The following is a 26,921-nucleotide window of genomic DNA, read 5'->3' as shown; positions in this document are numbered from 1 at the left end:
TCCCACAGTCATCAGTTCCTCAAACTCAGTTTAAATTTGATTTTCTTCTAGGCCAATAACTTCAGAGAGGGGTTGGCGGGTCCCTTTGTGAACGGGGTCCTTTTGTGAAACCCCTGCAGCCCAAAGTGCTGGTCTGGTGTTTGGAGCTGCTCAAGTAACTCCACGGTGCAGAAGCAGAAACAGATTCAAAGTCCCTCGTTTTTTATTTCATTGTGTCTGGCGATGGAAAGAAACCCCTTAAAAATTAACTTTTGTCAGTGCTTTCAGAAATTCATTATTTATGTTCAGAAAACTCTACCTACTTGGAGGCTATTAGTAATGTGTTCCATTTCAGTAATTAGCCAGTCAAAGCCCATCAAAGAGAGTTGTCTTAATGAAAGGAATACATCAGTGCAGTGCTGTCTACGTTAAAACAAATTACATACGAATAAATATCCAGGCAAATGGTATCATGCCCCTAATTAGAAACAATTCACGATTACTTGGGAAAAAAAAAAAAAAACAAAATAAAATAAAATATAAAAACTCCAACTCTTAAAATGTCTCTATTAAAACTTTACCTGAGCACAAGGTTTTAAAATGCACTCTTATTGTTCAGAGTAAAATAATCGCTGTGCTAATTTTTAACAGTAATTTACCAAATCCGTTTGTATTCGCGTATTTGCATTTCATCTTCTCTACTTGAATTAACAACCCTAAAATCGCCACGAAAATGTAATTAAACCCTCAAACTTAATCAAGTTTGAAAAAAAAAGAAAGAAAAACATTTAGCAATTTGTTCTCATGTTATGGATGAAACCTATTTATAATGGATTCTGGGATTCTGATGTCCCTTTATATGCAGGACTGGAAAATATGAAGTATGTAATACAGCACCGAGCTCCACGACTACAATAAGGCAACAGAGGCTTGTGCTAGGAGTATAATGAATTGCTCCTGTTAGTTAAAAATTGAAACAGAGAAATAAAAGATCAGCTGTGGTTCGATATTCAGAAGCGTTCTGAAAACACCGCAGATTAGGAGAAAGGAGGAAATTGTTCATTTATGGCATCGCTAGGTAGGCCGAGCAGGATGCTAAGGCGCAAGGCTCTGAAAAAGTCAAAGGCTTGTAAGAGCAGCAGAAATTGCTGGTTTTGATAACTATTCTCAAAGTTCATCTTTAAGTTATAAAATCCAAGCCTAGCAGAAACCGTGCATGACAGATCAAAGCTCTTTGTGCTCCAGTGCCCTGTATTCAAGTTACGCCGATTCTTCAGGACCAAGTAATTAACTGGAAGCGTGGCTGAGCGGTTACAATACGCAGCCAAGCCAGAGAGAAGCTGAGACAGGAGACATCTCCAGCACACGGTACGTTTGGCTTTTAACTACAGCACGGAGATGAAAGCCTTTAACATTTTTAAGCAATATTATCCATATGTGGGACGCTCTTCAGATCTTGCCAGCTGCTTGCTTGAAAAATTAGGGTGAAGTTTTAGCTTCTTGTTGCTTCGTACAACCCACGGCCTTCACCCATCATCGTTGGCCTCAATGTAATCCTTCCAGCTCGACGTTACCCAGCTGTTCTGCCCTCAACGTGGCTATAGGCGATTCTAACATCACGTTTCAGTGTCATTAGTTGGAGCCTGACCCTGTACTTACCAAAAATCACAGCCAGAGAGAATTTGGAAATCCACTTACGAGGAAAAGCAGACGTCTTCCGGCCTATCAAGGTGAACAGGAGCTTTCCTTAACGCTGAAGTAAGGGATTTGACAATTGGGTCCCATAACACCTGGTTAGCAGTTGCTAAGCCATCAATCAAAGACCTTGTTAGACATTAATCACATGGACGTATGGCAAGATTTATGAGTGACTGCAAAGTTTGCAACATCCCATTCATCTATAACAAGGACTTTTGACTTTCCGTTCGATGGTTGAGGTCTGCCATCCATGTAGTGTATTTATATCAATGTCAAGCAAATAAAGCTGTACATAAAGCGAGAGAACAAAGCACTCTTTACCCGGCTGCTCTTTGGAAATGAAAATTAATATAAATGTTGTATGAAAAAGGCAATATTTATGGATTTGGAGGCGTAATTAAATTCTGAAATTTTAAAAGGTCAGAGCATTACGTGTATCCTGTCCATCACATCGGTCTGGTAACAGCTTGTTCTACCTCTCCGAACTGCAACGGGGCAAGAATTTGCTTCTGTGGCTGATCACTGCACCCACTGAGACTTTCCAGATCCACGTTTTTAATTTTTGGTTGAGTCCCCTGAGCTGTGCAAGCTGATGAACAAAGCATAGGCAATAAAACGAGGCTGACCACAGAGTCACTGAAGAATTAATTCATTATTTGTGCCTCTTCTGAGGTTTTAGATGGGAGGCCTGAGCTCTATTTCATCAAGTAGAAGCTGCAAACTGGTATTTTGCATCCTCACATACTCTGAATTAAGATGGATGCTGCAGGATGAATGGTTGAAAATCCCATTTCAAACCAGGGAATCTCTTCCCAAAACCTTACTGTTATCAGTTCTCTTTGGAGATGCTTCCATCCCAAGCAGCCCTGCCGATCACGGCAGCAATGGGACCTTGAGAAAAAGATATTTGAAGTAACTAAATCCCAAGACATTTACATCAAAACCAACCATTTCCATTTTGATAAAATTTGGAAGAAAGCAGAATGTGCAAAATTCTGCTTCAGTGTGCTCCTTACAGGTAACTACTATGGGACAGCAATTCAGTATTTCAACACTGATGCACGATGCCATTGAATAGTAGTTACTAATCTGCCCAGAGCTACCTAAAATACACCAAAAGAACTTTTAAATCTGTCTGAAAAGCTCTTTATACTCTCACACTACTGGTTATGCCTTCATATATTTGGGGGATCCTGGAGCTCAAATGGAAACTAACACCATACCATGAATTTTACAAGAGTAAATGGGATGAAGAGGTAATTGCTGGCCTCTCCACCTCATATTGATCAGGGACAAAATCACAGAAGAGATGATAGACGGCTCTATTAAAAAAGAATTAAGGGAGAGCAGCACCATCCTATGTCCAGCAACACGGGCTTGCAGAAAACACATCCTTGCTACCTGAGATGTCAAATTTAGTTTTAAATAAACCCAGAGAGAGCAAGTTATTTCCAAGAGGGATCTGACAGAAAAGCCAAAATGATAGCAGAAAGCACAGCATCCACTACAGTAAAAGTCAGTAAGACAGTGACAAGGTCCTTAGCATCCACGTAGAAATGAGGAAGCCACAAATTGTGGATTTTTGCTAGGTCCCAGAAATTTAAATCCCTCCTTTCCTTTTGTCATCCGTATTCCAAGTGAAATGCAAGTCTGTTCCAGAGCCCTTCTCTTTTGATTGCTTAGAAATTCTCATTTCCAGGCAAAATTTTTGTTTTCTTAAAAGAGAACAAGTAGAAGAAACTTCATCAGATAGCACAGACAAAAGCAGCTGAAGCAACAGCTTTCCATACTGAATGGACCAGAACCTTTCCTGGCTCAAGTTCCTATGGAAATAATGACTACAGGAGGGTTGTGGCTGATAGTATTTTTGGGGAAAATTGGTAAATTATACGAGTAACGGATCATTGATACAAAATAACACAGAATAATTTATTTCTTTTTTTATATTATTTATATAATATCATCAAGCTACTGTAAGAATTTCATTGTCACCAGATGTAACTCTACACATACGGGGGAAAAAGAATGAGTCAGGATCTGTAGGACTGTTGTGGAAGGCAATGACTGTAGCAAATTTGGGCATCTAGAAGATAATCAGCAGCAGAGACGTTCCCACTGTGACAGTGGAGATTAATTAGCTAATTGGAAATGGCTACATAAAGCAAAGAGCTTTGTCAGAAGTAAAAGTTGGCAGCAACTCTCCGTGTCGGTCACACATCTGGAAGTCACCCATCTGGGGGGCCGAAGGAAACCCTGGCAGTCCTACAAAGAAAGAGCAGGCAGAAAGGGGGCAGAGGGGTGCACGAAGGAAGCCTGGAAGTTATTAAAAGGAAGGCACAACTATGGCCAGGCAGCAAGAAGTCGTGAGCTCAGCCTTGTTAGCTTGGCAAAGGGAAAGCTCAGAGGTTACTAGATCAGTCTGCGAGCATGTAACACTGAGAGCACAGAGCTGAGGAGAGACGTCTTCGCTAATGAATTACAAAAAAAACTCCAAAGGCTGGAAAGTTGAAGCTGGCCGGGCTCTGAGTTACAGTGAGGCATACATTTCCAGAGCGTAATTAACCACTCACATCAAAGGTTACGCTGCATTCTCTGCCACTGACTCTTTCTTCTCTCCCCTAGTCAGGACTGGACTGCTTTCTAAAGGACGTGCCCTCTTTCAAGCAGGAATTAGCTCAAGAAAGCACCACAGCTTGTTTTACGCAGAGGTCAGGCGAGAGGATCACAACAGCTCCGTTTGGCTTTATGATCTGGGAATCCTAATAACGCCGTCGCGGCACTCAGGGCCAGCTCTCCGGCTCCTGCAAGAAGGAACCACTGATTTTTGAAGTACCAATCCTACACAGCACCTTTTAATCAGCATCTCCATTGAAAGAGGAAATTAAAACAGCCGCTGCTAACGTTTGGGTTTGGGAACAGGTTTGCACTGGAGGAAACTTCTCGCTTTGGTAACCGCTGGGCACGTACTTTGTGGAAGCTGAAAAGGGAAAAGAAAAGGAAAAGGAAAAGAGAAGGAAAGGAAAGGAAAAGAGAAGGAAAGGAAAAGAGGAGGAAAGGAAAGGAAAAGAGAAGGAAAAGAGAAGGAAAAAAGAAGGAAAGGAAAGGAAGAGAAGGGAAGGGAAGGGAAGGGAAGGGAAGGGAAGGGAAGGGAAGGGAAGGGAAGGGAAGGGAAGGGAACCCAGAAATAACAATCTCTGCATCTCCAGTAATTCGCTGTGCAGCACTGGCAATTGAAGGCAATATTTCTTTGCAGCTTCTTGCTCTGACACACCGGGAGCTGCTCAACCATGTATTCCTCCTACTCCGCACCAGCTGCCAAGAATGGCAGAATTGCTTTGGAGTTACCTTTTAGTTACACCAGGAGCAAGAAGTTGAGATTGCAAAGTGGAAAGTGGACTTCCTAATGGGATTTTAATGAGACAAGCTGGTTACAAACAGAACAGCAGACAACGTTCACGTTACGCTACATCGCTGAGTTCAATGGGGATGCTCAGAGATGCCTGGTGACAGCTCACCGCAGAGCACGCGCTGGCAAAACCATTGCTGAGATGATGGAGACTAGACAAAACTAGCAAAGTGCCAGAAAAAGGCAAAAAAAAGCAGTGGCACCCTGTTTGAGATGGTGGTTTAGAGCTCATTACCCAGTAATTTGCGGTATCGACATTTTTAATAATTATGAGGCTGCAGAAATTGTGGATTTAACAAAAAAAAAAAAAAAAAAAGAAACAACAGTTTGAGTTCTCAGAGCACTGAGCTTTCTGTACGTCATACCATGCTGACAACAGGGGCTGGCTACACAAATGGCAAACGCAACACAGGCTGAAAGAATAAAAACAAGTTTTAGGGGCCACGAATACCAGTTAATGCTCCACAACCTGCTTTATCTAATCCTCTTGTTGCCCGTGAAATTAATTTAACTGAAACACGAGAATAAAAACCCTTCAAGAATTAATTCTCTCAAGGCATTGCCCAACTCCGCTACTGAACGAGAAGCAAGAATTCTTTTGTTTTGCATTTTTGGGGAAAAAGTGAAAAAATTACCCAAGAACTATTGAGATAATGCTATCACTGCCGGTGCTACCACATTCATTATCGATGCTAATTGTCAATTAGCACAGCTGTTGCTGGAGACCTGTGAGTGTGCATTTACCTCTGCACTTCACAAGCTTTTGGGGACACAGCTGGTCCTGAGCACCACAAGCTCCGTCTGCACTTGATGTAGGGATGAGCTGAAGTCTCCTGAGCAGATACGAAGTCACTTGAGTATGTATGTACTGATATATTGGCTTTCCCAGTCGCTGGTACAGCAAAAGGAGAAGCTGGAGGTGCTGTCCCAGCCAGACACCAGGCTGGAGGCTCCTCGAACAACCAGCACTGAGCAGCCCTCATTGTGTTTTCCCACTCTGCCAAGAAAGGGCCTTTGGTTCAGTAACGAACGCGTGGCATAATGATTTAAATTGCAGTGTTTTCTGTAAATGCAGGCTAATTAACCCTGTGATGTATCAACACCCCCATGGCATGTCATGATCCAACTGAACAGATTTGAAGGGAAGCCCTGTCCCTACTGCAAGAGCCAAGAGAAGCATCGCCGAGAGCATCAGGTTGTGCCCTGCTCCTGACATAGCCACAGGATAAAAGGCTTCTTGCAGCTCCCAGCTCCAGCCCCACTCAGCTGTGCTGCATCAATATTACAAGTCTCACCTTAACTTACACTCGTGGCTCCGAAAACAAGCGGCTAAAAGAAAAAACTGCCGAGAAGTTTATCTCCTGCAACATGCAGAAGGTGCGCTGCCTCTTTTCCAAGCCCTCAAGAGTGGCTTTGCGATTGCTTTCTACCTTTAGAGGCTTTAAAAGCCATATAACACAACCCAGGACCAGCTCACACAAAGGTGCATGGTGCAGGTCATCTTCAGTTTATCGATGCATGAAATTTTAAGACATTTCCTCGGAAATTTAGACATCTGGCCTTCACAAAGGAACAGGAGCCGGCCCGTCTTTATTCCGGCTTTCCCAGTAGCTCTGCTTATTTATGCATTTTTATTTCAATGAGAGAGACATCAATCTGCCAGCAGCGTTTGTTCCAGCTACCAACAGTCAACTTGAATAGCTGGGTCAGAAACCAAGTGGACAGCACTTCATTTTCTCCAGGCACGTCAGCTGCTCTGCAAACACAGACTGTGCTCGCAGAAATGATCCAAGGCTGCTTTCTCCTTTCAGTATCAGGCCCTCGACACCAAAACAAAACTCACAGAGAAAAAAAAAAAAAAAAAGAGGAGTAAGGTGGGCGGCACGAGGAGTCAGGCAGATGATTCACGTCCTCCAAAGAAAAGCAACACGCTGGTGCACGTTTCCATAGGAAAGCAGACACGGCGTCTGCAAGATAGCAAAACCTCCACATTTACACACCTCGAGGGCTTTGGGATGGGGACTGCAAATGCTTGGTGGTGTGGAGAAGCCTTTTGTGGTTTTTGACAGCCGAACCCAAGTGGCATCTGGGCAGTAACCTCTGATTTCTAGGACTGTTTAATGACCATGTAAAAATGTCTGTGTATGCCTACAAATGTTCACAGACCTCTTTAGTGCATGCTCCTTCCAATGTGATTGAGGAGAAGCTGGGAAACACAGACGGTCCAGTACGACCCAGAGCATGGGTAAGCAGCCAACTGTACTCTCAAATTGCCCAAAAAGCAATAAACTTAATCAGAAAGGCGCAATTACCACCTGCTTCATAGACTGTACAACATGAAGCCTTTTCCCACAGGTTTCGAGCCCGCTGCCTTTCGCTTTGACTGGCCTCTCTTTTGTTCAGGTAGCACAGAAAAAGGTCAAGGAGGAGCTGGACAGGTAATTGCGTGCAGATTTTGGCTCTGCCAATTATACATCAGCGACCCTTCAGTGGGTCTGCACATTTTGTAACTCAAGCAAAGCCAAACTTCTTTAAATCACAGAGAAAGAGGGTGCATTCACACACCCACCTCCCAGAGCATCCTCTTTCCCAAGGAAAGAAACGTGCAGTCCTGACGTGTACGAGGCACGGCGTTGGTTAACCCACCTTACCTGAGCTTCTGCTTCTCCGAGTGGCACAGACAACGCAGCTGCAGCAAAGAGAGGAAAAGGCAGCGTGCTGCTTAAATATCGAGCATGTTAACTCCTGGATAACACAGCACACTTCGTGTATTTCATGCCTTCGACTAATTGCTTAAGACATCCTGCTACAGTGTAGACGGTAACAGTAGTGTGCCCTCAGTCTTCATTAAATGCCAGCTCTTAATAACAGACTCCAAAAGGGCTTTAATTGCATTTACTCGCAGCTCCTGAACTTTAAAAGTTGTTAATCAGATTTCTATGTAAATGGAATGACGATTAAAGGTTAAGTACAGGTTTCTGAAATTTCAGCAGTTGAAGACGTATTGCCCTTAACAGGAAAGAGAAACTACCAGGCTTGACAGGAACTAAACATCTTAATTAAATACTCAGAAGTACAGTACTTATTTCGGCGTGAAGTTCTATTTTCAAATGTCAAACTTAATCAGGCACTTGACAAAAACGTGCAATATCCCTACAGCGCAGAAGAACAAAAACGCCTCGGGATTCTTTCCTGAAGAAACACCTGCACAGCTCCCGGTCCTCGGCTCCCTGACAAATTCCGATCCGCCAAGCCACTCGTCCCAAACGCCGAGATGGGAAGTTTTATGGCTCTGAAACTGCAGGAGTCCGGTTCAGAAATAGGATACACTATTTTTCAACGTGTCAGCTTTTCTCCCGTTCGCTCGGTTTATCCCTGTAACAACAGTGTCATGCTGACAAATAAACATAAGGGTCCTCATAAATCTGACTCGCGGAGATTTATTTCCCCCGAGGGTGCAGCCCCATCAATTATCGCCAGTCGAAAGTATAAGAACTTCTTTGGTGGGAGTAAATTTAGTACGGCTGCACAGTGCTCGGAGTAAATTTAGGATGTCTGCAGAGTGCTCTGCGAGCAGCTGCTCGTGCTGGGTGCTGGTGCTGAATGCTGCTGAGAGCACCGAGCTCCAGTGCTTCCCAGGGTGCGCGTCTCTGGCACCGCTGCTGCTAATTAATCTGACCCGCTGATTTGGGTCCTCCTGACTCATTACAACAAATACAGAGGCTGAATGCTTCAGTCACTTGAAAACTGACCTGAGGTTTAGTGCAGTTAGCTAGGATGCCAGTCTCTGGTTTCGGTTCTCTTGCACGGGTACATCGGTGTCGTTAGCAGCACGCGCATCCTGCAATTACGTACGGCAGAGAGAAGCCACCCTAAATAGGATCTGTGATCGGTTATTTCATGCCAAAACATCACAAAATAAGTATTTTGTACACCCTGGGGCTCAACCTGTAATCCCAGTGAAGACAAATGAACCCAGGACTACCTCCGAGACTGCCCTGTGCATTTCACAGTTTGTGACTGGATTGGAAACGAGCACACATCTCCGTAATTAACATTCATGGCAATGCGTGAAAACTGGAATGTTTGGACAACCAGATACAAAACTGCATTCACTTCTTACAGAAGTAATATTTAGAATTGCTCTTCAAGCCTGCGTCATTGTATAATTACAAACTAGACCTAATCTTAGGAGAATTTGTTTCTCCATAAGCTATCCAGCAGCTACAGTCACCACTAGTTACTGCGACAGTGCTGCATGGGATAGGAAAATCAGCAAAGAAAAACATGTGCCATGGAGGTGACTATTAAACCTACAGCCCAAAGCACAGAAGGAATTGAGGCAGAGGCAGATCCTGCCTTCAAACGATGTCAGCCAGTGGGAAAGAAATGGTGTAAGCAACAGGGAAATTCAGAGGAAGTTAGCAACAGAACCACGCAGCCACCAGTTGCTTCGTCTTCTTTCAGATCAATTAAAAACCTCATCACGGTGACTTGTAAAAAAAATGAGGAGGAGGAAGGGAACTTCCACCTACCTCTTCGTAACACGCCGCTGTAATAGGAGGCATTACCCAGCCAAGTGATTTACTGGCTGGTAGCAGAAATATGAAGAAGTAAAAGAGGATTTAAAAAATCTGCTGTAGTTAAACCCAGTGTTGTTGCTTCACTACACATAAAAGGCTTTTTTTTACACAGATCAGGGAGGCAAGGCTGTGACGTCGCTCTTAGAAAAGCCCACGGTTTGTAAGCTCATAGGTAATCTCTAGCATTTGTCCAAATTAACTTGAAGACTTTCAGATCTCACTCCTTTCACGGAGAGCCTTAACAGTAAGATGGTTCCAAGCAGCTCCATGCAACAAGCACCAGACTTAACAAAAAAAAAAAATATTTCCTGGACTTTTTAACTCCATGCTGACATTTCTACCTGACCAAACCCTTGAAGACCCAACCGCAGATGAATCTACAGATGAATTCTCCAGAATCTGCAGATGAATCTATTTGACGTTCTCACAACCACCCTGATGCCAGAGGGGGGAGCTCATGGCATAGCCAAGACTCCTTTTTCCAGGCTTGGGGGTAAAACCATCAAAATTTCGAGTCGTTCACAGCTCTTGTGCACCGGCCACTCCTCCTTTTTAAGGGATCGCCACCCCTTCTGCCCTTTGTGCTGCTCTACAAAAGGCACGGCACCAGGCCACCAAGATGCTGAAGTTAAGCAGATTATAACATTTCTGAACATGTTCCGTGACAGTAGACACTTGAATGTCTTCCTGCGTCAGGGAGCCTTTGCCTTCCCCTTTCATCAGCTTATCAAATGAAGCTCAACTGCAACGCTTGCCTCTAATGATACTGGGGACCTTGTAACGGGATTAGGAAAACACCATCATTAGCTTCAAGGAGGAATGTGACCTTCAAGAGATTTCGTACTCCAGGCTTTGAACGGAAACAGTAGGAAGAAGGAAACGAGTTCCTGCATAAGGATGAGGACTGGGCAGGGAGAAGCAAAAGGTTTTCTGTTCCCATACTAAGGGCAGGTAAGAAAACAAACCACTAACCACATCATAACCTACAAGACCCTTCCTAAGGGCAGTCTGAAGGGCTCTTTGCTCACCAAAAGCAGTTTTTAAGGACGCACCGTGCCGAAGGGCAGCGCTGCCATCACGGCTTCTCCTGCCCGGGGAGATGAGCAAGCACCAAAATCCGTGCTGGGACATGGCAAGGGCACTGTGAGCACACCAACAGCAATGCTGGCTGAGCTCTGTTCGTCCACTTTCATGGCCTTCGGGTGCTCACGAAGTGCTCTCCGCCAACTCGGGGACCTCAGGAGGACTCCCTGCTGTCCCACCTTCGGGGCCGAAGCACTTCTCAGCATCAAGGCCCTGCTGAAACGCATTCGATTCGGCGAGTGTTCAGCTGAGAAAAATTATTTTAGATAAAATTTCTCCAGCAAGACCTGCGACCGTTGCTTTTGTTTACTCGGAAAAGCCTAAGTGCTTCTGGAATCACTGTGTGGCTTCCAATATCCAAACCAATCATGCATGTCATTGTTTCCTTCAATAAAAAACATTTCTTTAGATTGCCAAAAGGAAGTGTAAATGCAATAGCAACAGGAATCCATTTTAAAGCTAAAAGCCTGACAAAAAAAAACACTTTGTATTTTTATAGGCTCTAAAGCAAACAACATCCCAGTGCTGCTGCTCGGAAAGGAGCCCCTCCTGAACAGTGCCACGGCTTCTCCAGCCAGCCTCTTCCTACCTCCCTACAAAACACTTCCTTTTTTTTGTTCTCTGCGCTGCAGGGCCTGAATTCATCCCTGCTTTCCTCAGCAGGAACCCCCAGAGCCTGGGCCTTTCCACTGAAATTCCACCTGATGTGTACGTCCTTGGGCTGCTGCCATGCAATCAATTTTTAATGATGCCGATCTTCAGTTGGATGGTGATTGCGTAGAGGTGGGGACTTGCTTTGGTCTGAGAATGGGAAGAAAAGCAGTGCAGTGTGTCAGGGCAGCAAGAGAGCTGGTCCAGAGGGCTGGACCTCTGCAAGCAAGTGCCAGCCTGGCTCCAGGCTCTCTGAACATCCATTTGGGTACAGAATGGGAAGGTTTGAGCAGCACCAAGCCCAGGGAGCGGGACGGATCAACCCCGAACTCAAGCCCCACTTTGGGATACAGGAGCGTAAAGGCAGAGTGTGTTTGTGCAATGCTTTAACCCTTTCAAAAACCAACACCGTGACTTCCCTGCTGATGTACAGCAGCCCGAGGTTCCTGCAGAAGTGGTTGCAGAGTGGGAAAGTGGCAGGCTCATGCCACTGGGTGGAGCCAAGACAAAGCGGATGGCTGCAACGTCAGCTTCAGGTCGCTGCTGCCATTTACCTGCTGCCTTCCGCAAAGGAAAAGCTGCCACTGCCAGGGCAAACTCCGTCCTCCGAGATGAAACCGACCCTGCTGCACCACTTCACTCCTGCTCCTCAATTCTGGAGATTAAAAGGCAATTTATTTACTCGGAGACACGTGCCATCGCCTCGTCCTACTGGAATAATTACAACGACCTTTGTGCATCCCCTGCAACACCCCGAAAAGAGAAAAGAGGGCTGCCAAAAATTCATCTCACCATTTCGAGCTTCTGTACAAACCTATTATGCTGCCATCCCAAAGCCTACCCTTCAAGGCAGGACTGCAGGGGGACGTGCAGGGCTGCCTCGGCAGTGCTGTCGTGGAGAAGTTGGTCCGTGCATCTACACAGCCATGCGTAGAGCTTGAGAAAAGTAAAGTGCTGAATGACTTCTAACCGGGAAAAAGTCAGAAGAAATGAACAGACAAAAACCTGCATTAACTTGTCTCCATTTCCGATAATTACTTGTGAGGGTTTTTAAGACGTTTGTGACTCACAAGGGAGCCTGTAAATTTACCAGCTTTTGCAATCTAATAATGTTGGCAGCTAGGAGAATTGCCTATTTATTGATGTGTGACACCAATCTATCATCGGTGGATAAGAAAGCTGTTAGTTAAGAGTCCTTCCTCCCCTTTTCAGCGTGTGCAACTTCCAGTGAGCAGAATTTTTCAAATGTAAAAAAGCAAAAAGAAAAAGAAAAAACAAAAAGAAGTTCATAGAAGTTGGTATGAAGGAGAGGGGATGGAAGAGGTTACGTTACTGGATTGAAGAGTACTGTGGGGAGATGGGGAGTCACTTTTATTTACACCTGATGCAACACAGAGTCTCAGAAGAGACCACACACAACGAAACAAAGCTACAGGACCAGGAATCAAAGAGATCCAGGGCACATATCCCATTCGTGTCCCCGTCTGCAGCATTACTTCGGTCTCTTCTCCTTCACAGCCAACATCCCGTGTCTCAAGCAACATTCAGCAGAGAAGTTTCGCTGAGGATATGTTCAGTGTCAAGTGTACCACGGACTTAATCTGTGCTGGGCTCTCTTGGTACTGTGGAGATGCAGTTAAGAAAAATTGCACGGAGAAAAGATGCCCCTCAAACATGGACCCACCAATGGCAAAAAAAAAACATGACCACCATTGCCCCTACAAATTCAGCTCCTCCCACGCTAGGTGAGAGTGGGTTAGAGTCAAACAAAGAAAAGGCAACAGGCACACTTTTACAAGACACTGTGAGCACTTTAATAACCTACAGACATACAAATCACTGTCAAGTACGAGCCAGCAGCTCCCAAGTGCTTCCTTATTCCCTTCCATTAGTCTGCTGCTCTTCCCCCGATCCTATCAGTCATAAAAGGAGGACTAATATATACCTTTATTTTCCAAAAGTTTAAATGCATCGCAGTCCAAGTGTAAATAATTTATAAAGCAAGAGGCAAGTCAGGTTCTGGAGCACGGCTGAGAGGGAGCTGAAGCTTTTAAGAAGAGGGCGATGCAGATGCGTGCGCATCCGTGTCAACAAACAGCGCGCCACTGCCATGAAGACTTCCCAAGGAAAGCACCACTCCCCCTCCCTCCTCCTTCAGATTCCCTTGATTTTAATATTGGTCCTTCAACCAAAAGCTCATTACTAATCCAATTTTAATGTCACTTGAATTCTTACAAATAAGGGGACCACACAGGGAGCTGATGATTTTAATTCTGGCACTTAAATCAGAAGTGTGAAGTTAAATGCAGAGCGCACCCTCCCCCCTTTCGTTAATTCGACGTTTAATTGCAATGCCTTGTTCTTCCAAATCCCAACGTGCCAGGCAGCATTTAGAACTAAATCAAACAGGTAAAGTTTCAAAGCTTTGAGAAGCGGCGAGCCGGTGGATGGGGCTCTCTAGCCTTTCATCCATCACTCTGGATGGCAGGATATAATCCCGGTCATTTTCCTGGGATCACAGAAAATTGGAAGAGACCTCAAGAGATCACTCAGTCCGTCCTCGTGCCCCGACGAACCAGTTATGTTGTCATGCCTGACAGATGTTTCCTAGTTTTTAAGGATGCTGCACAACAACATGACATCCCTGTAATCATCCACTGCTTACGTACACTGGCCATTAGGTTAGAAATAAAGCCTGGAAACGTTTGAGTCTCCCTTCCCAGTCTTCAGGCTCAGTACTTCCCATCCTATCACACCCTAAAAAACTTAAAATTCCCCTCCTATTTTCCACTCTTCGTATATTTGAAAGCAAAGGACTCCCTCCACCCCTTAAGCCTTCTCATCTCTAAGCAAACAGATTGTTCCTCTGTCAACTCAAGTTATTTTTTCCTAGACCTCTGATCATGCTGGTTGATCCCCTTCGAATTCCCTCACTGTTTGGCTTCTTCCTTGAGAGCCCATGGCCAAAGACGACGTAGAGCTGCAGCTGAAATCTTTTCAACAAGGACCAGAACAGGATGATTTCCCGACGTCCTGCAGGCCACACTCTTCTAGTCCTCAGCAGGGCAATCCTTTTTGTAGGGTTTGTGTTTTTTTTTTTGTAGGGTTTGAGGTGTGTTTTTTTTTGTGCCATACCGACTGCCATCCCGTTTGGGACCCTGTGCACCACGCACGTCTTTGCCTGAAGGTGAGACCTACCCAACCTACTCACCTCACGCACATACACAGAAATAACCCCATGCCTACCTCTCCTTTGAAATGCAGTTTATTAAGGTCTTCCAAAACCTAATCGTGTCCTCCAGCACGCTTCCAAAACCCTCCTTCCAGCCCGGTATTTGTGAGTTTAACGATTCTCTGCTGCATTATTCAAGCCATTAACAAAAATATTGAACAGCGCCAAGCCCCAGACAAAGCACTCAAAGTGGCCGTTAGCTAAATCCCTTAATGGCAAACCCTTCAGAACTTCTCCTTTCCCAGCCAGTTGTTTACCCCACCTCATTACAGCTTTATCTACACCACAGCTCTCCAAGTCAGTTAAGAGAAAAAGCGTATTAAACGCTAACAGCCGGCTTACTGTCGCCAGGACATCGGCCACCCACTGCTCCTCCCTCCTCCGCAATCCCTGCCACCAGCTCCCTGAAGGAAATTAAATCAAGTTGATGCTTAATATACAGCAATACCTCCTCTGATTTTAGATATTTAGGCAGTTTATGGGTTTCTACATTTTTTTTCCTAGAAGCCAGAGTTAAAACAAATGCTTCAGAGCTCCCTGGGTTCTGTCCCTGCCTCCTTTGAAGAAGGCTGCTTCTAGTTTCCCTTTTCCTGGTTTTCCAGAATCTCCTGGGATTTTGAAAGGCATTGTTGTCCTTGGATAAAGCTGTTGCTTACACCATGATTAGCACAAAGCAGAAGGGAAAATAATGGGAATGACCAAGGGCATATTAGGGGGAAATGGGAAAAAAGACAAAAACCACCAAAATTTTCTAACCCACGACGTAAATTCAGCAAGGTTCCTGAAGAGAAAGGGAGACTGGACAAGACCCAAAAAGAGTGCCCAGAAAAGTCTTCCTGCGACTTGATCACTGGTTAGATCTTGTAAAACTGGGGGTCTGAATTCAGTACCTAACAAAAAAAGACAGGGGATGAATATGAAACATATAGGACCGTTGAAAAAAAAACACAGGTCAATGAATTGTGGAAGCACTGTGAATTTTTATACCATAAAATGTAACTCACCTTCAAACTACTGAATTGCAGAAAAAAAAAAAGTTATCCATAATTGCTACGCATTTGACTCGGAATTCTGCATTTTGTTTCTGAGACCCCTCAAATTTCCATTTGGTAACAACAGAATGCATTCTTACACTTCTCTGACAATACCGAATTCATTTCTTTTTCAGCTGCTTAGCAGATGGCATGTGAGAAGCCTCGTTTTCTGTGGCACTGGTTCTCAGAGTTGATTCATCTCATCCATATCACAGAACACAAGCTCTGGCTGAACTTTTTACGATGGTGAGGTCATTCACAGTATCACTCTCCTCTGTACATTTATTATCACACGGTCTTTCGCCCAGAGCTAGCACTAACCAGGTCACGTATCTACGCCAAACCTGGTGCAGATAACTTCTCTAACACTTAATTCAGTATTATCAACCTTCCAGAATTAAGATTATAAAGAGGACAACATTCCCTCTGCCCCCATCGACCTCTCTTCATTCATTTAGGGCCTGGCAATTAGCATTTAAGATGGTGCAGGCAAAACCAGCATTAAAAATGTTTTATTAAATGTTTTTTTTCTGGGTCCTCCATCACTGGATTTCACAATGAACTTATTTATGGTACTGAAGAAAGAGGGACAATAGGCTAATGTAGACTTGGATGAAATCCTCTGCAAGCAGAAAATGGAACCCGCGGAGAAACACCTCAAATACATGATTTGATTTCTCCATTTATATTTGATCTTTGTCAGATTGAGCAGACAAGGAGCTTCTTTAGTTTCCTTTATGGGCAAATCTGCACCTCCCGTGCTTGTGGGGAACGAGGACTGCTGCAACATCCCTTGTGACCAAAGGTCTGCCCAAGTGCTCATACTCTTTAGGCCATTTTTCATTACAAATTTTAAACCCTCAAGGAGATAATGAATTATAAAGACACAGACCTTAGCAGAGCATGTTTTGAACCAAGCAGGAGTTCCTTAGATTAATATCATCACCTGAAAAACCTACTGCTCTGCATCCATCGCCTGCCTCTTAGTGACACCGAAGACCCTCCTCTCTCATGTTCCTGGAGCAGGGAGAAAACAAGAACCACTGCCTACCCTTCCCATCCAACCTGTTATTTTACCATTTTCCTTCTAATTTATTTTATTCCTAAGGGACAGGAGCCCAACTTTTACCTTTCTTCAGACGGCACTTTGTGTGTGCGCTACGACTGCCCCTGCCCCTCTCCTAACCCCTTCTAGTCCTGCAATATCCTTCAGGATCAGCACAGACTGTTCAGGGCAGAGACCGAGATGGGGCTCGCAGAATTCCTTTCTATACAGACAATATCAAATTTAGCTTGACAGCCCTTTTTAATGCACCCTAGCATCTTGTTAGCCTGAACCACTTTGCACATTAAGTGGAGCTGCTACTCAGCTTTCTACAAATGACAACCACTTTTCTCTCTTTGGCTAATTTAGACCCAAGGAAGCTAATCAAATAATATTATTTTCCCCTCCAACACCCATTTGCTAACTTGTTTGAACATCTCAGATTCATCAGTCCCTGCTTGTTCCAAATAATGGCAAAGATTTTATGCCAGGTGTCAGAACTTGCTGTCCTCCTGCACAGACCATTTAGAAGACCATTAATAAGCCTGATAACCACCACGAGGGTTATCAGGAAAAGAGTTAACCTTTCTGCATTTCATTTTGATCATTTTCCACTGTTTCTTACCTTATGCCTCCAGGGGGATTTCTTTAATCAATTAAAAGAAAACAAAAACCACGCTCACATACACATACACACACACAAAATGCCAGCATTTCAACCAAAGGCTAACTTTGATTCATTGGAAACTTCTTTACCCTTTCCAACTATAAAAATACTCTCAAGAGCTAATTTCTTCCCCTACAAATCATTTCTAGCATCTTTTGTACATGTAAACCATTTCCAGTCCACAGCTGGAGGCTTTAAGGGAAGGCTGCTCATCCTTTATGGCATCTTGGTGACTTCATCCTTTTCCTTCCTAAAAAAAGCCCTCTGACACGCTGCCTTTGAGCTTAATTTAAGTTCAAAGTTCCTTTTAAAGCCTCTAGCCCTGCCTTTACATCTTTATAATCAGGAAGAAGTTTCAGGATAGCTTCTTCATCTGCAATTTAAGAAGTAGAGACTGGTTTCAGAGAAATCATTCATCTTTCCCATCATGTTTTCTCATGTTAACCCACAACCACAGACAAAAACACATCTCCTACAGGCGTCTTGATTTTAATGGTCTAAAGATACACCAAATATATTTGATCCCCCAAACCCACAATGGCCATCTTCACTTCCTTCCTCCTGCCTATTCTAAAAATATATTTCAGCTTATTGGCTCTCCAGAATTTGATTTCTAAATTTTAAGTTCCTTAGGCCAAACACCGTTTTCTGTCAATTGTATTATTTGATGCACGGCTGCTCCTCTGGATGCTTAACATAATTATGCTCTAGAAGAACTCTTAGCTACGTGAAGTTACTCGTTTTGAACCAGCCACAGTGCGTTGTGCCAAACAGCAATCTGTGATTTAGCCCCCAAACCTCTTCCCTCCTATGGCTCTTGAGCCAGCCACTACAAGAAGCAGTCAAGAGCTTCACCAACTGGTTCTGAATCTTCCACTTATCCAACTTAAATCACCAATGGAGGATGGCAGCCACCATTAATTTGTTAGCTGGGCTCAGACCTCTCTCCAAACAACTTTCCATTCCTCTATGCACAGACTAATAAAACCTGCTAATACATTCCGATTTTTACAGCATCGTATTTTCCTCCCTTGATGTGGTCCCCCCTCTACTCTGAGTTTTTCTCTCACTAGACAGAGGAATTCTTTAAATAAAACCATGTTCCTCCACCTCCTACAAGAAGTCTGTCTTCCATGCATAGTCTGCAAACAGCTTTACAGATTTCCACTGACATTTGTCATCTCGCCACCTTTGCATAATGCACTCCGTGTCTTCGTTTTCTCCATCACACGGGAATCCAAGCACCTACTTTTTATTTAACTTGCTTTTTCGTTTTATTCGATATCTGTTTTTCATTCAGTTGCTTCATCTTTAATTTTTATGTAATTTCATGCATCCTCCTTCCCGCAATATGTTGTTGTTTGCAAGTGATTTGCTCGCTGATGGGGACACTTAGACAGCAAATATTTACTTTACTGCTCAAGACAAATATTTGACATCTATCACCACCCAATTTTCATATGGATAAGAAAACAGTCCCTCTTGAATTATCATGACAACTAGACGCAACCACATAATAGCCTGTTCACCCACCCACTGGCTGAAGAGCCATCACGTATTTCAGAAATTTCCATTCGTAAAGTTATCAAAAGGGAAAATGGTAGAATTCAGAGTGTTCTTTGTCACTGCCCTGCTATCTTTAAGATCATATATTTAAGTTACGGTTGCTGAAAGGGCCCATTATTCATTTTTCCTCTTTAAAAAGAAGTATCTCTAAAAAATTATAAGCAAAAAAATATCTTTTGCTCAGTGCCCTTAATCTGTTCGATCACCGAGTATTCTCGCCTTAGATTTTACTGAAAAAAAGATGTCTTCTGCATCCTTTAATTCCTACTTACATCCTGTAGCAACTTTTCTGCAAAAAGTTCCCTTTCAATCAAATTGTCTCAACCCGTACCGTGCTCCAAGTCGGCTTTTTAAGATGAGTACTTCTGAAGTGAATTTGAGACGACTGTCACGGAAGCTGAATAACCGTTGGGCTCAGAAAGTCTTCCCTTGCTGGTGGAAGAGCCCGCTAGTTTGGAGACCCAGCCTCTTTTTCACTTCACTAAAAAAAAATAGTTTTTTTAAACTTTTCTCCCAAGGTGTTCTTTCACTTAATTCAAGTACTGGCTACATAGCGACTTGGGTGTTTCTCTTCTTAGTCTTTGTCTTGTCTTTTTAGGTTTTGGGTAGGACCGTGGCCTCTTGGGAATCTGTTCAGCAGGTCAGGAATTCAATTTCAGCAGGATTTTCCCTACATGTCTGTGCAGACAGCCTCGGTTTTGGTGAGGACAATGCATGAACAAGGGACATTCAAATTCTTGGGGCAACTAGAGATGCCCATGTCTTAAAAATCAATGCCCCATATACACTACATACTCATACTGGTAATGATGAAAGCATAGAAGAAAATATCTTTATCCATTCATATATGGAAACAATATGGATCTGACACAGGTGCTCAGTGCCATTAATACACTGAAGCCCTCACTTGCTGAGGAATGACATTTTTAATCCCTGACAGGACAGATTTTGTTAAATTGATATGGAATTGCTATCCACAGATCACTCCACCTGCAAGCGGACAAGGAGCAGAATATAAATGACCACGTTATTCGTTATCCTCATGTCCTGAAGATCCACAAGTGACAGAGACGTTCAGGAAACAGAACTCACCGGAGCTACTCGGAGCCGTGGAGATTCAGGCTGGGTCATTTCCCAGTGAAGATATGGAAATAAGCTTCAGTCACCTTCTGGAAAAGGCTCTACCTTAGCTTATTACAAAAACATCGTCTTCACCTTGCCAGGTGCCGGGCAGCCTGGCCGTTAGCCAGCAAAGCACTTAAGCAAACACACAACTTAAAACATGTGAAGGGTCCCAATCATGCCATACATCTAATTGCTTTTCTGGATTAGGGCCAAAGCACTCAACACGCTGTAGATCAAGCCCTGGCTGACAACGCTGATATCCCCACACATGCAAATCTCAGCCACACAAAAAATATCCAGTAGCATCCTTGAAGCCTTTCCCCAACTCCTGCTCCCTCTAAACATCAGATAATAGCAGATAATTTCCAAACTGCTAGTTCTGCTGTTTGAATGAATCGTTTAACAAGAACACATTCAGATTTTGACAGATTATGTGACAGATTAATCACTTATCTCTGAAATTCAGAACTCGCAGATCAATATTCGCTAATAAATATCCTTCCACCTCAAAACGTTCCGTTTGCCTTCAACTCTGCACAAGAAGGGTTTCGCTGACAATGATGAAATTATAAACAATTTGTTCTGTGGAAGTCAATCTCTTGCTGTTCCGCTTTCAAAATATGGTTTGTAGAGGAACCCCAACGTGGAATATCCAATGCATTTCACATTTAAGAGTTTTTCTAAAGGAAAAAAGGAACTTTTCATGCTGTGCTGAAAACAAAAGTTTTCCAAAAAAGAAAGGAATGCACAAAGTGACCTCAATAAAATGACAACTCAATAAACAAGAATATCAAACCTCTTCAAATCAGATTACAGAAAAGATTTTAAAAGGTCCTCTAGTTCCTAGGAAGCACAAAACCTTCTCTGACCAAATTACATCCAATTCTTCACAACTGTGTTCAAAAGAAGAAATTGTCACCAACACAGAAAATCAATAGGAAATGTTCCAGACAATAACGCAGCAGTAAGGATGGACCAAAACAGTAAATTCAGGGTAGATAGGAGTTTGGGGAATGGAAAAAAACAAGCGAGCTAAACAACAAAATAGCTACTGAACCAGCCTCTGCATCCATCCCACACCCAGAAAATAACATGGCCATTTGTTTAATCAACCAGACCGTACGAGAACAAAGATCCGCAAGGATATCAGCAGAACAATTCCCCAAAGCAAAACAAAGGATGTAAATAAACAATGTAGAATGGAGACGTAAATAAACAATGGAGAATTCAAACATTGCACCACAAGAGCCTCTACTGCCTTTTACAGTCTTTGGCTTAGCAGACATTATTATAAGGCCAACTGTCCACCTTATTTCTAATAAGCGCCTCGTCCAAGGTTGTACAGAAACCCAAACACAGTCAGGACTGACTCGTTCCTGCTGTTCCCCCAGCCTGAGACTCGACCCAGCACAGCAAGTCCCTCTTTGGATGAGAAGGGTTTATAAACATCAACTCGTGCCATGGAAAACAGGCATTTTACAGACTGTACCCTTAAGATTTAAATACAAGATTTTCTCATTCTATGTAAGAAAGCAACAACAGCAAGCTGCTTGTCACTGTACAGTTGTATTTACAACACGCATGAATATTTTAGGAGTATGAGCTTACCCTGCAGTAATATACAATGTAGATAATGGATAGTAACATCCCTAAAAGCATGAAGAGATTAACCTAACAACGTTGTTCATTACCCAGGGATGGTTCAGAAGCTGGCAGAGAAGCAATGAGAAGTTTGGGCACAGAGGAGAAACTCCAAGAGGCACTGGGCACAATCTGGAGTCCAGGAGGTTTCCTCTGCCCACCAGAAACATTTCTGGGCTGGGTGGGTGCTGGAGCCCTGGCACAGGTACCCAGAGGTTGTGGTGTCCCCTCCTTGGAGAGCTTCAAACCCACCTGGACATGGGCCTGGGCACCAGGCCTTGCTGCCATTCTGTGAAAACTCAGAGACAAAAAACGAGGCACATGAGGCAGGGAAAAAAAAAACAAACATCTTAAACCCAAAGGCTCATGTGGGACCACTCTACTGAAGCTCAAAATCAGAAGGTCAGCTGGGTTTAAGAGAAACTAGAATTTGGGGCCTAATGTTTTTTTTGTCCAAAGGGATGGCCAGTCTCCTATCAATTAATATGCTGTTCTCAAGATTGTAGAAGTAAGCTGAGGTTTAGCAAATACTCCATGGAAACCTTTTCAGATTCATTAAGAGCACCAAGTCAGTTTTATTCTGCTTAAGCCAGCACATATTTTAAGTGAAGTCTCACAGGCAGTCTCACTGGCTGGATTACTTGCGCAAGCCAAATTTAGCAGGTGCATAAATGCCAGCATCATCAGGATCTTTCTGAGGTGCTGGGACTGATGTTATTTTAACACAGCCATCAGAAGTTCAGTAAAGCAAAAAATGGCAATTGTGAACTCAGTTACAGCACAGAGGACATAAAAAAAAAGTTCACATTCACCTCAAAGCGACCGATCTTTCTCCTTGCATGGACTAGCCATTGCGGGTTTTTGGTTGTCCTGTTTTTTAAAAAATCAAATAAAAAATCTGCCCTAGCACCAGACAGCCACAATCATTCCCCAGTGCTGGAATTCAGCACTGTGAAGCCCTTGCAACTGCTGTCAGTGTACATAAACATCTTCACCAGGCCACTGCAGCTCCTTCAACGCCATGCAGGACCTTTTCAAACAGATGATGACATAACAGAAACCAAGCTCCAGAAGTTTTGATTCTGCGCTCATAAACGCATTTTCAATGCCCCAGACACCTTCAAGAAGTCTTCTCTTACCGGTCTATTTTAGCCTGGACTGCAGTGAAAAGATAAAGAATTTTTTCAGCAAGCAGAATTCATGGATGCGAGACGACGGGAGAGCTGGGGGAGTGAAAGAGCCCAGAAAAGAATTGAAAAATGGAGAAGTAGAAGAGCTCTTCAAAAGATCTTTCATCCACAAGACAGCAAAATTTTTACGGCATTCTTCACAAAAATTTTCTTCTCTACTCCCATTCCACTAAGGAGGGTTACACAGAATCAGGATTACAAAAGTACTTCTGCTGAATTACCTCTGAGCTGGATGAATTGCAAACGGGACCATACATACATGATTAAATCATTGAGCACTAGAGAAGTTATTCGGAGAATAAAAGCACAAAAAAAAAAAAAAAAGCAACCACTTAAATACCACCCACTCCAAACAGAGTGCCCAGCGCAGACACGGTTGTACATAACTTCAGCAGTCTGTCCTGAATTCTAAATCATGTCTGTGTGCACATTCAGGAGGCACCTGAAAATTGATAAATTGGGTCTATATTGAGCAAAAAGACTGACCAATGCCTGAAACTGCTGGCTGTGGAACATGTCCAGCAATGCAACTGGTGTCACAGGGGTCATTCCATGGAAATTCTAGACTCTTACAACCAAGTGTGTCTGCTTTCTCTTATTAAAGGCATTGTTGTACTGTTCCGACTTCTTTTTAGGCTAAAAAAGCCATATATTTTTATTTATTTGGCTGGGGAACAAACTAGATTCATCAAATTCCCCAAAGTTAACTGTATTATTGCTCCACCCTGAATGCATTTGCTGGCTGCATTGCTCCGTTTTGCAGCACTTACCTCTGTAGCAGACACTGAGGCACAATTCTGAGGGGGCTGCTGCTGGGAGAAGTCAAAGGGATTCCCACTCATCCTATGCAAGCTTTCAGAACAAAGCAATGATCATTAATACAGCACAATATTATGCACACAAACGAACACACTCCTAGTAGATCATGTAAAAATCTTACAACAGACCACGAAGAACTATTACAGCTTTTGTCGGAGGCTGTTTCTACACCACTAATTAATACGTGAACCTTTAACTCGAACTTTGAAGAAGTTGTTAATTATATGGCTTACAATAAAACTAAATGCAAAAGAGAAGAATGTTTAACAAAACCTTCAACCTGAACCCCTGGCCTTAAAAAAGCGCCAACAGAAAATATAAGGCTAGCACCTCCTGCTGATCAGCGGAGGCTGAACTGCTGGGAACACGTAGCACCAGTTAGAGCACACGCCAGACAAGCCACTCAACATTACAATAGAGCCTTCTCAAAAGGCAGAACACATTTTTGTGACCTTGGAGATAAGTCTCATAATCTCATTCTCATCTGCACCTGCAGATCCCTTCACTTGGGTATTTGATGTTTGGATTTTCGTTCAAATGACTTTGTAGAGAATGTCAATACATGTTTAGGTGGACTGTAAGAAGTAGGAAATCATTTTGCTTCTGCTCATGTTTGACTACAGAATACATTTAAGCCTGTCGATGCAAAAATTCAGATTAATATCTAGCCAGTTTTCAGAAAATGCTATACACACACACACATAAATATAAAGTGCAGGGAATATATATTTCATACCTAGTATTATGCCTCAGCAACAAGGAACATTTCTCAAACTCAGCCTCTGAAGAATATTACACCGGAAAACATTATGCTGAAAGACTGATTCCTAGGAAGGTGGGATTTGGGAATACAAGGACCAAATTCTAACCTGTCTTACACAACTTACAACCTCAGAGAATTTCAAAGAATCAAAAAGGTTGCAATCAAGGGAAGACTACTGACTTTCTAAGTCACTGCAGAAATTTCTACAAATCGCATCTCCTAATCAGTTACTGAGGCTTTATTCATCCTTCAAAAAAAAAAAAAAAAAAAAAGATACTAAGATTTCAAAACCACAGTGGTTAGCAAGCACAAAGAGTCACAGTTCTACTTCAAGCACTGTGCTAACCAGCTGCTGGTAATGACAGCCCTGTCCCAAACCACACCAATCACGAAGTTACCAACAGAAGACTTTCTCCTTCAATACGACTTCCTACCACGAAGCTGACGGATGTTCCAATTTAGACTGCAACATGAAGTTTTCCAGGGCCTTGGCCTACCCCCTTACCGTGCACTGAAAATTATTTTCACAATTCAACTGTAGCTACAAGCGTCCCATCCCCTGGAGTATTTATTTTGTTCAGTATTCTTCTGACCATAAAGTATTGAAATGTATTTATGAATATATTTCCTAATTGCCTGAGCAATAGATGTTAGGCATTGAAGAACCACAAGGTGTGCAGGTTTTGTTGAGATGGATGCCTCAGAAAAACATGGAATTTTCCAATTCCACCTGTTCTTATTCAATGCAGAAAGAAGCTGAAGGTTTTAGAGTGAAAATATGGCCATAATCCAAAGAAAAACAATATATATATGTATATATACACACACAACAACCATCTTACATGATACTGAAGAGCTACGAGCTTTACACCCAGCTTTACAAAGAGCACACCAGTACAAACACGAACTCTACCGCTCATCACTGATGGTACCGCTGTAGTCGAGCTGCTGTCTCACATTGCAAACAAACTGAAGGACGTAGCCAGCTTAGTCAAATGAAAAGAAACTGTAGATATTAACAGGGAGATATGAGCAACACTTCTACTGTTACATCACAAAAGTTTTAGGAACTCTATTCAGTCATCACACCCACAGATCTTTGGTAACGTCTTAATTTTTCCACCAGCAGCACCAAGACAAGCTCTAAAGGAAAGACACCATCGTGAATTAAGGCAAATTATCAGGAGAGGTTAGCATGAGAGAACAAAGCAAAGGCACCATCATTTATCACTTTGGCAGGTAACGTGGCTGGGAAATGCGGTTTTTCCTAACAGGGCATCAGGCATGTGACACACTGATTAAACTGCGAGGGAACATAGCGCCAAATCATTGCAATAAAGTGAGCTCATCCTTTTATTGTGTCCTGGCTAATCATCTGTAAGGCTGCTCGTTCTATTTCATTGGCCTTTGTGAGTAAAAAGGGGATGAATTTTGATATTATGCTTAAGGGACCACTCTGATTTATCTATTTACCAACCTGTTGGGAGGTTTTACCGATTTGGATTGTTCTCCTTGTCATATACGACAACTTCTGACTGCTTAAGCTGAGGAGGGAAAACTAATGACATGATTAACCTTTCTGTAGATGGAACGAATCTGCCAAGCAGCAGACAAGAGTCCTGTTCTCACTTTCATCTTGGGTGTTGCATGAGGCTATAGGTCAGCTCTCGGACAAGACAGCAACCAGCTCTTCATCCTCCACCTCGTCCTATGAGGAGGCTAGAGGAGGCTCGACACAAGAGACTTGGCCATCAGCACGGCCAAGCAAACAGCTCCCCTGTCTAGCAAAAGAAAAATAAATGATAAGTTACACGACGTGTTATTTTTCTTGGAGGTTTCACCCCTCTAAAATCGTGTTATTATAATGCAAAATTACATGTGGGATTTTCAGAAGAATCTAATGTAATTAGTTGCCCAAGTCCCACCGGATTGCCAAGGGAGTTGGAGCCTGAATGCCTTTGGCTCTTTCGGAAAACCCCATCCATCAAAGACATTCATGGGATGGCTCAGTATCAACTACAGAAAAAGCAAGTAACGAGCTGAACATAGTTTCCGAGTTATTTCTGAAGAACTTTACAGGGTTCCTCAGCCACAACAACGCTGTGAATAACAGCATTACCACCGAGTTTTCCACAAAAAAAAAAAGCTTCGGGAAGCAACACTTCACCCCCAGACACCACGGTAAGAAGTGATCAGTGACACCAAGTCGCATTGTATTACTAAAAATAAAAGGCAATGTTCCAGTAAATAAAAGCACCACAACCACATCACTCAAAACCACAGCATCGAAGCTAAGCACACATGTATTTTTCATTCTCTTCTCCTAGTGCTGCTCTTTGATGTTTTTTCAAGCCTATGCTATAAATGCAAAGCAGAGGGAGTCCGGCTTTTATTACTGGAAAGTATGAATTAACAATGCAAGACATTTTATTATTATTT

General features: G+C 43.1%; 1 protein-coding gene across 1 annotated transcript in view; it reads right to left on the bottom strand.

Annotated features, from left to right (window-relative positions):
* EXOC4 (exocyst complex component 4) overlaps positions 1–26,921 on the bottom strand; it is a 367,902-nt gene that overhangs the window by 272,523 nt on the left and 68,458 nt on the right. The window lies entirely within an intron of this gene.

This window comes from Netta rufina, assembly GCF_964035555.1.
Source record: "Netta rufina genome assembly, chromosome: 1".
Classification (NCBI taxonomy): domain Eukaryota; kingdom Metazoa; phylum Chordata; class Aves; order Anseriformes; family Anatidae; genus Netta; species Netta rufina.
This window is presented reverse-complemented; position numbering and strand designations above follow the sequence as displayed.